Genomic DNA, 13,146 nt, shown 5'->3' with positions numbered 1-13,146 from the left:
TGTTTCAACACATTTGGGAGGAATTACAGATAATCAAGTATTTGACAGAACATGGAGCCTGCATTTAACATCTAGATTTTATTCTTAACAATAGAGTTCTGAGTACAATAAAGTGTCAATTTGACGTTAAAAGCTAATTTTCGTGTTAATTGGGATAGGATAGAATCAATTTTTCAGTATGGCCTTGAGAGAGGTAGACAGGTGGGAGGATGTGGCCACAAGGTGCTATGGGGTGAAAGTTTGGTGGGAACACCAAAGAGCAGCTGACTGTATTTTCAAAGATGCTCACAAGTCTATCTCCCAAACAACATGCTCTTCTGCAATGACACCTTGACATTCCCCATCAAAAGTGGAGTCTAATTCTCCACTCCATAGAGAATGGTGGACGCTATGACTTCTTTGGTAAATAAAAATGATTGCAGAAATAACACTGTGCAATTCTAGGTGTTGACCTTCTCTGGCCTGAGAGCTTCTGCTTCCTTCCTCTTGGAAGCCGTATGCCATGGAATAAGTGGTATTACCTGAGAGTTCTCTGCTGTACAAAGCCCAAGTCAGGTGGCGAGGCCCAGAGGCCAAGGGGCTGAAGGCACCAGACACATGAGTGAAGATGCCAACTTGGAAGTGTATCTTGTAGCCCAGCTGCTGAGACAGCATCATGTGGATCAACCTCTCAACCAAGCTATTCCCAAATTCCTGACATACAACGTTGTGAGCAAAGTAAAAAGGTTGTTATAAGTCACTAGCTTTGAAGTAATGTTTTCCCAGCAATAAATAATTGAAACAGAAATCATATCTTGAAATGAGGTCCCGCTGTAACAAAAACCTGAAACAATTAACACTTTTCTCTGGGTCTAGAAGGCAGGCGGAAGCTAAAAGAGCCGTGAGAGGACTCAGTGAAGAATGAGGGCATTGTTATCAGAGGTGACAATGTAATATTATGGAGGAAAGTTTGGCAACACTGTCACCTATGACAACATGGAAAATAGAATGCACCTACCTGGTGTGTTTTGCTAAGGAGATTTCCACGCAGAATGATGAAACCGACTTTTTTTAGCGGCATGATAAAGAGAGAGAGAAATGAGTTTAAAATGGAATTATAGAGCACCGGAGACAGTCTTTCTAGGCAGGGAAAAGTTTCTCAAAGTAAGAAATGGCCTCAGGCTAAAGCTAAAGTCAAGGGTACAATGCTAAGGTCCTTTGTTGAACATTCAGAGAGATTTAAGCGCATGCTCAAAGATTCTTTAGGAAATAAACAATGAGACTTCTAAGAATCTTGAGGGTATGCCTTTTAGATACTCAGCTAGACAAAAGGATTTCTCTGGTTCCTAAGGGCCTTGTCTGTCCCACAGCACCTGTCTCTCAGGGTGGAGGAAGCTGTATCCAAGAGATCGACAGATCTGGCTTTTGTCTAATAGTGAACCCCAATGTGATTTATAAGAAACTCATGAAGTTTGTGAGAAAATTTTACTTGCTAGCTTGGATTGAAAAAGACAGAGATAGTTCAAAATGAAGAAAGAGCCTCTGGGGCCACAAATCTTCCTGGGCTGGAAGCAGGCTGAGAAAGCTATGCAACTGCAAATGTGGAACAAAGACCAAAGCCCAGAGACAAGAGCCTAGAACCGGAGATCACTCCCAGGAAGCAGAATCAGAGCCTGTTTCCAGGAGAAGGCAAGAGGTGCTAGATTTCAAAATGCTTTAGACCAGTGTCTGCTACATTCTTCCCATTTCACACCCCTCACTTTAGGCACTGGACCATTTGTTACCTTTATCCTGTTCTTGCATCAGCATTGTATGCTGGGTGTGCAGGAGGCAGGTAATTGTCTCCTTAGTTCACAGGTCTCAGATTAAGAGTAACTACCCTTGAATAACCTCTGCCACACCTGGACCTGTTTTAGATGGTGAGCTCCAGGGCGTTGAGCTAATACCATACTAGATTGAGAACATGTGGGTCTTGAGATGGGGATGAATGGGTTTAGCATGTGGGAAAGACATGAACTGTAATGGCCAGAGGCTGAATGGTAGATAGTCTTGCTCCCTGAATATATGCTGCTTCTCATGTCAAGAGGTGGAGTCTAATGTCCTTCTCTTTGAATATGATGAACTAATCTCAGTGGCTTAATTGACTAATAAAATATAGTGAAAATGACATTCTGGGACTCCTGAGGCTAGATCACAAGAAGCCTTTCAATTCTACATGAGCTTCTTGGAATCCGTCTCAGGTGACATCACATGCAGTAGCAAACCTCCCAACCGAGCTCTTCCCAAGTTCCTGACATATAAAGTTGTGAGTAAAGTAAAATAGTTGTCATAATATATTATATATTTTACAATATATAATGGTTGTTATCATGCCCCTCAAAACCTAGAAGCCATGCTGTCGAAAGCCCAAAAGTCTCATGCGAATTCCACAAGCATGTGCTCCAGTCCACCGCCCTAGAGGAGCTCTCAGCCAACAGGCAGCCTGAACTGCCAGTCACGACTTTGTCATGTTGGAGATTCAGCCCAGTGGAGCCTTCAGACAACTCTAGCTTCTGTTACTATCTGCCTGCGACGTGAGAGACCCTGAGTGAGAGATAAGAATAAATCGTTGTTTTAGGCCATTCAGGTTTGGGATGGTTTGTTACACAACAGTAGATAACCCACACAAAAGGGTTTTATTTTGTCAGAAGAAAGGAATTGTTACTTCAGAGATGCAGCAGTTGAAACTGTCCACATCTAAAATTGTAACGGACCCTGGACATCACACTCCATTCCTCCTCTCCTCTTTGCTAAACATCATTGACTAAGGAGCCAAGTTCGCTGCAGTGTGGAAGATAACACTCTCTCCAGTTGCAAAAAATGAATTATTCACATGACCCATGGTCTAGGTTTCACAAATGTTTGAATATTCAATACACCTAAAAGTGACAACAATATATTTTAAGATCACCTTCATTGATTTTTATTTTAAAGTGAGATATGTATGGAAAACACATGGGGAAAATATTTTCTGTGTCAGTTTTTGGAAGGGCGAATATTTTAATGCACACGTTTTAAAAGAAGCACTTTCCATTATCTCTTTTTGAAATATGAAAGATAAAAGATTTTAGAATCTGTCCCACTGGATGTTTCCAGCATATGAAAACTCTCCCAAGATGATTGCAGTTCTTTAGGAGGGAAACCAAACCATACAAAGGTAGAGCATTTATTTGTGGTCTTTGGGATTCTTAGTAATGCTCTTGCTCCTAAAACTCCTGTGCATATTGGCAGTGCTCACATACACATCGCGTTCCATTATCTTTCCTTATATCGGCAGTGTATGCCCAACTCCACTGCTCTTTCTGCAGACCACTGAATGGCGATGAACCTGCTTCTTTGTATTCCTCCCAGAACCTGGCCTAGTGATATGCTCGAAATAGCTGCTCAGGTGGCTGCTGAAGGAGAGCCTATCTTCAAAGTACAGAGAATGGAAAGCCACACTGCATTTCGTTGCTACCTTGGGCAAGGATTCTTTAGTTGTGCTAAACCTGTTAGTCTCTGTTCCCAGAGAGGCATTTCACATTAGCAAGCATCATTACTTTCAAAGAAAATCCCCAGCTTTCATGACATCGTTCCACCTAAAGAACACGGATGAAGGTTAGGGAAGGAGCAGTGACAGGAAGGTGGTCGTTTGAGGGAAAGATCAGTTTGGTCACTGAGCTTTAAACTCACAACTTGTCACGAAAAGGCCCTGAAAAGTGAAGATCATGAGAGCAGAGGTCAGATTGTTAAGAAACAGTCAGGTATAAGAGGTTAGAATAAGCAGGAAGCCAGAGGATCAGCCAGAGCCAGAGGAGATGTAAATAGTGACAGAAAACCAGTAATAGGTGGTGGACAAGGAAGAACCAGGAGGAAACCAGCCAAGTAGGTCATGAAAGCTAAGCCAGGGGTGAGGAACCTCAGGTGGATCTGCAGGAGTGTCTCGGCAGGTCTAGAGGTAGTGTACCATGTGAGTAATGCCAACTAACCAGCCAACACCAATAGAAAGCCTTTCCTTCAGCCCATCTGTTCATTAAAATAAGTATTTATCAACTGCCGAGGATGAATTCAGTGTCAGGGGGCTGGGAATATGGACATATCTAGACAGACTCGGTCACTTCTTTCACAGAACTTACATTCTAGGGCAGAAGTACTGAGTTGAGTGCATGTCACCAGCCACACAGGGGTTACGCACATCCTCGAAGGTGGGCAAGAGAGTTCACCTGGGGAAGTGACTTATCTCCCCCCAGTTCAGGGAGCCATTCACCTACCTTTGTCCTGTCTACAGATGACCACCCAGTAGTTTCCAAATGGATGGGGCTGGAATCCTCACCCACTGTAGCAGGAGCAAACTGAGGAGCCAGTGGAAGCCGCTCAAAGATCCTTGCTCCCTGAGAGCTCTCACCGAGCAGCGTTGGGAAATCACACACAGCTCATCACAAGAGGATCCTCACCACATGGCGAGGAGCAACCGCTGCTCTGGGTTCTGTCCACCAATGAATGCTGAGCTGGTTACAGATGGCCGCTCTTTTTAGGGCGTCAAAGCAGAATTTTCACCAGGAATTTTTGAACATGAAGCAGGAACATGAACATGGCAATGTTGAGTAATTTTGCCAAGAACAAAGAGAGCAGAGCTTGTTGCCCTCTGCAAAAGGTCAACTATGCCCCCGCCTGATTCAGAGGCTCATTCGGTGGACCTGGCATGTTCCCTAGATCTCTTTCAAGCGCTCTTCTCTGGTTTCAACCCACCCAGACACTACCATTGCTCTCGGCATGTCACTGCGCAGGCAGAGGCAGCTTCTAAACGATTCCCTTGTTTAAAGAGAAAATAACGAAAGCAAAGAAGGAAAAGCCTATGAGCAGCCAGCATTGACTGGCATTTCTCATAAGCTCGATTATAATGACAGCCTTGCCTCCTTCATGTGCATTGTTTGGTAGCTTCCTCTCATTGTCACCTGAATACTAATGAGAAACCTGTTCTCAATATCACAGCCATAGAGAGTTTTTGAAATATAAACAGGGCACAGAAAGGGTAGCTCTCCCTAGCAAGCAAGATCTAAATTAATGAGGTACAAAAACGTCACGAAACAAAGAAAACCAAAGGCATGTATCCTCATATCCCATACATGGACAAAAAGTGATACTCTTCTTTCTCTTTTTTAAAACAATCATTTAGTAAGCCATGCAAGTTCTCTCTCTGAGAAATAATTAGTGGTTAGAATTTGAAATTTGGATTTACACCTTGGTTTAAATCTCCGCTCCGCCACATGCTGGCTGTGTCGTTTTGAGTGAGATATTTAACCACTTTTTATGCTTCAGTTTTACCATCTACAAAACGGAGGAAATAATCTTCCTACTTTTCCAGCAAAAAAAATAAAGATAATAATAGATAGGAAGGCTCTGGCGTATATTAAGCCCTCAAAAAATGGTGGTGAAGTTGCCATATGAAGAGTTACCTGAGCTAGTGTTACAGGTAGCTCTCCAAACCGTGCGCAGCCCCCCGATAGCAGCAGTCGGTAGGTGTGGTGAGCACAATTCCTCCTGGAGTCCTGCCTCCAGAAGGCCTGCATCTCTGTTCATGCTCTTCCGCATTTCCTCATTGCATGTCATAGACTGTTCCCACTGTTCAAATGGGCACCAGGAGGAAATAGAACTTCCAGTTGCTTTTGTGTGCCTCTTAATAAATAAGACGAAGATAAGGAAATAGGGTTCTGCTAGTATGAATGGAGCCTTGAGCTGGCACCCTCACTTCACCAGTGTGGGAGAGCCACACGTGAGGGAGACTCTCTGAGGAATTTGAAAAATGGACAGTGGTGGGATGGGACGCCCTCACAGCTTCGTTGGCTTGTAGCAATTTGTAGTGTTTGTGGTTTACCTGTGGAAAAGTGCATGGATTTTTGAATTTCACAAAATCAGCACTCACAAAATAGACAGAGGGCTTAAAAAGATTTCTGCCAAATGAGTCTGACTGTTGATAAAATTAATAACACCAGCACAAGAAAACAACAAGAATGACAGGGATGAGAGCTCTCATGTGAGTCCCCTGGAAGGCCGCTCAATTTAACATGGTGGCTGCTGTCTCTTCTGTGAGAGTGGCAGGCGTGGGGTGCACCTCTCTGATCTCCCTTCCAGGAAGAGCTTGCTGTGAGGCTGCATGGAGCAGTTAGCTGACAGCCTCCGGGCATTCCTGTTGCAGTGTCTGCCTCTGCTCTCCCCTGGCAGCCCCCCGCTGTGCCCAAGCCCTGCAGGAATAGAGGGCCATTTCTGCCCAATGCAGGACTTCTCCCATAGTGACCTTCACTCTGGAACTCCCTGTTGGGGTGGTGGCGATATTTTCAGATCTGCAACTCGGTGGGAGGCCCTCCCTGCCCAGTCCTGCTTCTCCCCACCTCTGTCCCCTTACCTCTCCTTCCCTCTCACAGTTGACAGCTCTGCATTGCGTTGCGGTGGAGGTTTCTTTGCTGTCTTGCTTCACTCTACTTCTGCCTGTCACAGGCGTTACCCCCCAGTAAAACTCTTGAACTCCTGGGGCGGGCCCCATGGCTGAGTGGTTAAGTTCTCATGCTCCACTTTGGTGGCCTGGGGTTCACCAGTTGGGATCCCTGGTGCAGACCTACCCACCACTCATCCATCCACGCTGTGGCGGCGTCCCACACAGAACTGGAAGGACTTACAACTAGCGTATACAGCTATGTGCTGGGGCTTTGGGGAGAAACAAAAAGAGGAAGAAGGGAAACATGTTAGCTCAGGGCCAATCTTCCTCACCCCCCGGAAAAAACTCTTGAACTCCTAACTCCGTCCCAGCCTCTGCTTCCCAGAGAACCAAATGACACAGAGAATCTCTGAAAACACTTTTAGAACTGAAACTTGGGACCAGAAACTGGGTCTCCACAGAAACTGGATTAATACAGTATTAGTTCCCTTTTCATCTGCTTATTGAGTTGACTACTTCTTGTTTCTTTGTACCTTCAATAATCAACATTCCGCTTATAATATTTTGCATATTTCTCATTGCTTACATTAGACTTATTTTCCCACCATTGTTCACATAGGATCTTGACAGATTTATTGTTAAAACACATTTGTCCACTGCATTTTTACAGTTCTTCCCTAACTTACCACCACACTAAACTATTTTTCGAAAGATAAATAATTTTTAATTTATTTACTGAAATATTTATTGACTTTTTACTCTGTCCCAGGCACTGAGACTAAGGGAGTTGCATTTGGCCTGACAGTCAAGATTTCCTGCATTTGTGGCCTTACGTTCTCCTGAGGGAGACAGACAACAGGCAAACCAGCTGCCTGCCTGGAGTGCTGCTCGAACCTTCCAAAGGCATTGTCCCTCACTTTATTCTGGTCTCCGCTCTAGTGTCACCTTGCAGAGGCCGTCTATGGACATTCCAACTCAAATAGCTCTTTGCCTTTATGTTGCTGAGTGTTTCTTTCTTGTGTTTATTGCACTAAAGACTGCATTAATTTGCTTATTGCTTTATCTGTATTCCCCTCTAGAAGGGAAGTTTCCTGAAACCAGGGAAGATTCATAAAGCTAGTGAATTTGTCCAAATCCCCAATTACTAGAGTTATGACTTTCACCTACAGTGGCATTCTTCTCCAACCATACTATGAGGTAAAAACACTGACAATTCGCTAGTTTCCCCTAAAATTAAGTAAACAAGAAGATTATTTGAAATATAAAATTGCATTCATTATTGACATGATAGACTTCTTCCTAAATAAGAGATTAGATAATGATAGCATGAAGCTATGAGAAAGAGAAAAATTTAATAGATTTCATCTTCAGGTAATTTTTTAAACTGTCCTCATTTGTGTATGTTTTAGATGTCTCTCTCTTGCTATACACACACACACACACACACACACACATATAGTGGCTTTGGGGTATACGTTAGAAAGATTTTTTCTGATAGATTATACACTCAAATACATTTGATGACCTTGGCTCTAGGCATGAGTTTTAAATTGTTTAGTATCACAGAAATTGTTATGGGCCCTAAAACCTCCAAATGTGTCTGTATTTGGAGATATGGTCTCTAAAGAGGTAATTAAGGTAAAATAAGGTCACTAGAGTGGGCCCTAATCCAATATGACTGGGGTCCTTATAAGAAGAGGAGATTTGGACATGGAGAGACACAGAGGGAAGACCATGCGAAGACACAGGGAGAAGACGATCACCTACAACCCAAGGAGAGGGACCTTAGAAGGAACCAACCCTGCCCACACCTTAATCTCAGACTTCGGGCCTCCAGGACTATGAGGAAATAAACTTCCACTGTTCAAGCCATCCATTCTGTGGTATTTGTTATGACAGCCCTAGCAAACTAATATAGAAGATTATATAGATTTTTTGTCCTTACTCTTCCCATAGTATTCGGTGATTTCCTTTTTTTACACATAAATATACTTAAGTTATAGATATTTAAAATCCAATATTTGAAAATTATCATACCATGTGAATAATACATATATTTAAATTGTCTATGCCTGCGTCTAGAAATCCCCCAAAATAAATAAGAGTTATCATATAGCTTGAGATCACCAGATATATATATTTAAAAATGTGTTAAAATTCTTATAACCTACGTAATTATAAATTTGTCTATTCTTGCTAATTACTATAAGTGGGAAAATCCAATGCTCAACTGGAACAGATTAGGAAAAAAAGTAAATCTACATCCCCTGGGTTTGTTTTGTATATGTTATTGAAACACTCTGCTTGTATTGTAGTTGAAACCAGCTAGATTGCTAGGGACACATTGCTCAGATTAGCTGGCCTTTTTTGGTATGTCTGGTGATACACTGGGCTCAGGATTATGAATGTGTGCTATCAAAAATGCTCAACAATGGCTCAGTCTCAGCCATGACCTAACACCAGGCATCTTGTAGATGCTGTTGAAATACTAGCATTGCCAAATGAAACTGATACCCAGAAACAAAGAAAAAGATTGGATTTTTTTTCTACTTTCTGTGACAAACCAGTCACGAAATCTGTAAAACAATACAGCTCCAGAACTGATGGATTCTGGCCAGAATTTAATAAGAAATATATATACATATGGTTACAAATGCTCCAACTAAATTATTTGCAAATTCCTGGGTAAAAAGCAATTTACGACAGACGTTGAGAAGAGCCAAGTGAGCACTAATATTAAAGAAAAATAAACCAGCTAAGGAATGTTCTTCTTTACCCACCAATATCCTCAGGACCCAGTCCAAGGTATTGGTTGACATTTTGGCTCACAGATTAGAAGGTTATTTAATGGTGTGAATCAAAGAGTAGATTCTCATTCGAAAGCATAACATTATTAATAATTTTATTGCATGCCATACATCTCAATCATCACAGTGGACAAAAAGGCACAGATGTCTCATTAGATGTTAAGAAGGAATTTATTAAATTAATTGCCATGTAAGTTTTACATTTAGCAAAATGTCTAATAGCAAATAAATCTTTCCAAAAGATTAAGATATAAACTTCAAGGGGGAAGCCTGATGTCAGCGCTCACTGTCTTCAGTTTCTTCTCTCTCAATCTCTCTTGAACTGACTCCAATAAATATTTCACCCCACCACTCATGAATTCAACATCTCAAAGGCCTAACATGGAACTGGCATAATGTTGGACATTATTACTTACATTGGTTTTGCCAAACCACTGTTGTCACGGTCACCGTTGGTCGATTCCCAGTCTTCATCTTATTTGACTCATCAGTGACAATTGACAGGCTGACCTCTCCTTCCTGCGTGGAGCCTCCTTTTCCCATGTGTCCTAGGACAATGCTCTCTTCGAGTTTTCTTCCTACCTCTTTGTTCTCCTCTGATGGCTCCTTGTCCTCTCTCTGGACTCGGAGGTGCCCCAGGTTTGTCCTTGGCCCGCTTCTCTAGCTACGCTCATTCTTGATGATCTCTTCCAGTTTCACGATTTTATTACCATCTACATGCTCATGCCGTCCCAACTTATATTCCAGCCTCAGTGTCCGCCCTAAACCCAGGACCCACTTATCAAACTATTTCTTGCCCCCTCTACTTGGATATCTAGTGGGTCCTCCAAAGTTAACACCTCCAAAAACACACCGATTTCAACCTAGCCCCAAACAGGCTCCTTGTCCACGATTCCCCATCTGTTAATAGCGCCTTCCTCTTTTTCAGTTGCTTGGCCCTTGGAGTCAGCTTCTATGGCTCTGCCTCTTTAGCTCACACCCTAATTCCCATCAGTGTAAACTATGTTGCCTCTACCTTTAACATACATCCACTATCTAATTCTTCTTACCAACTCCACCACTGCGACCTGCTCCAAGCTACCACCATCTTTCTCCTGGATATTTATTTCACTAGGTGGTCAGTCTGTGCTGCAGGATAGAATATAACATGAGTGCAGACAAGGTCAAAAGGCAGATAAATATAACCCAGGGAAGAGACCAGCGCGTGACTCTAGGTCACCGAGAACAGACAACATGCACACCACGCTCAAAGAGTACAGCAAGAGGAGAGACAAAGTCCACAAGATCCAGCCCCTTGCAATGTCTTGGTCCCCCATTACCAGTGGGTCCATTCCCCAGTTGAGGTGGGCAGTGAGGCTGCATGGATACCACTTTGTGCTGTACTAGAAGTACCTTGACCCTGGCCCTGTGGAGTCTGAAATATAGAAAGCAGGGGGCGTGTATGAGGGGCAGGCACACAGGCATAGCCAAGCAGTTCCAAGGAAAGTTTGACATGCGCCTGTTTTGAAATAACAGGAACCTTCTGGCTGTGCTCTGAGCTATTTGTGTGCTAGGCAATTTGTGAGCTTGCCAGCGCATCCTGTACAGAGTAGCTGGAGTAATCCTAAAACAGTAAATCAGAGCACAATATTTCTGTTCAAACCCTCCAGTGCCTCATCATCTCACTCAAAATGAAAGCCAAAGTGGTTACAATGGCCCAGAAGGTTCTACATAATGTGTCCCCAGTCACCTTTCAGATTTCCCATTAGTCTCCCCTTACCTATTCCTTACTGTTCCTCAAACTTATCTGGCTTCTTCCCACTCCAGAACTTGGCTCTTGCTCTTGCTGGAATTCCCTGCCTGGAATCTTCTTCCTTTCTCATCTCCATTAAGAGTTTGCTTAAATATTGCCTTCTCACTGACGTCTTCCCCAGCCATCCTATTTAAAATTGACACGCATACCCAGGCCCTTCAACAAAGGTTATAAGCCTTTGCTTCTTTTCTAGTGTATTTTTCTTCACAGCATTATCAACATCTAACAAACAGGATATTTTACACAATCATTTTGTTTGTTGTCTGTCTCACTCTACTAGAATATAAAGCATGGAAGTTAATGTGGACTTTCACTTATCACTGTGGCCCAGCCAGAAGAGTGCCTTCTTCCACATAGTAGGCCTTCCACAAATAGTTGTTGAATAAATGCAAACATAGGTGTCTTGAGAATATGTGACTATAACTATCATTGTACTCAATTCTGCCAGATGGAAACATGGGTTATACCAGAAACCCTTGATAGTAATGGTTTGAAGGGAAATGTTAATAGACTTATTGATCACTAAATATATTCCAAGCACACTCTAAGTTTTTTGTATAGATTAACTCATTTTATTCTTACAAAAGCCCAGGAAGGCAGGTCCCATTATTATCCTAATTTAGAGATGAGAGAACAAAGGGAGAGATAAACTGAGTGTGCAAAGTTTCAGAATGAGTAGGTGACGTGTATGGGATATGACTCCAAGTAGTCTAGTTTTGGGGGTTATGCTCTTAAACACTGGCATATATTACCTCTCCACGGGAGGAGATTAAACCTAATGTTAAAGATTGAGAACAGTTTCATTTTCTGGTGAGAGAAGTACAACCCAAATTAGTTGACGGACCCAAACAAATTTATTGTCACATTTAATAGGAACAGAACTGGTCGCGGCAACTCAAGAAAGTCACATTTGATCTTCAGGACTTTGTTGCTCCGTATATAATCTCTGCTTTTCGGAGCATGTTTCCCTTACCTTTTTCTCCTGCAGGTAGATTTTCTTCATGTGATAGCAGGTGAGGAGAGATCAGCAACAGCTTAAGGCTCATAAAATCCTGGTTTAGCAAGTCCCTAGGAGGGAGACAGTTACTATCTTTCAGTGTTAGTGTATAGCATTCTGATTGTCTCTCTTTGTTCAGATGTCCACCCTTGGGTCACTCACAGTAGCCAGGTGGTGGTTTGCCATGATTGGTTGGGCATGGACCACATACCCATCCCTGTGGCTAGCTACTTGCATGGATCTTTGAATTGGCAGATCATCTAAATCACACTAAGCAGGCAGGGGTCAGTTCCCCTAAGGGAGAGCTGTAGGCAGCAAGAAAACAAAAGCTATTTGTCTACTATTACCTATTTTATCAGGAGGTCAGGGTGTAAGACCTTTGGCAAAATCAGTGTAAGTAATAATGATCAACATTATAACAGAACCATAATTAGATATGTGAGATGTTGGGTTCATAGGTTCTAGTATTAAGGTATTTAACTAACTGCATAAATATATAAAAGTTGACCATGCTTAAATCAATGAAACAAGTGCATCAAAAGCCAAGCATCATTAATCCAAACCTGTGTGCCTAAAGTTCAAATAAGAAAATTAAATTAGAAAGTTTGAGTAAATAGGCCCTTACTCTTGGGTATAGAGTGCCAGGAGCATGAGGCAGTGAATGGTGGGTAGGCAACTGACAGATGCTCACCATGGCGGGGTATCATCATGGGTTCCTCCCTAGGGATATTGGAGTGTTTATGAACAAATTGAAGTGTGCTCATGTCTCCCCTTGTCCCAAGTCTACATACACTCTGTGTCACCAGGTTTCGCCCTCTGCCATCTCTCTACAAAAAGCTGCTCAGGAGAAGTCTCTAATAATGAGCCACATGGAGACTTGTGCTTGTTAACTCAGTGTTTGACCTTCCCCAAAGTGCTTGGAATCAGAAACCTTATGTGAAGTTGTAGATCGAATGTCTACACCCTCTTAAATTAAATGTGAGAATATTCACGAAAACATGGGAGGAGGAATTTTTCAGATATGTGTTTTTTTTTCTTACCACAGTAAAAATCATTAAAAAATGTATGTGTACATACACATGAGTATGTTACTAGATTTATCTTTTGATATGTTATGATT

This window comes from Equus quagga, chromosome 11, assembly GCF_021613505.1.
Source record: "Equus quagga isolate Etosha38 chromosome 11, UCLA_HA_Equagga_1.0, whole genome shotgun sequence".
NCBI lineage: Eukaryota > Metazoa > Chordata > Mammalia > Perissodactyla > Equidae > Equus > Equus quagga.
Note: the sequence above shows the minus strand (reverse complement) of the source record.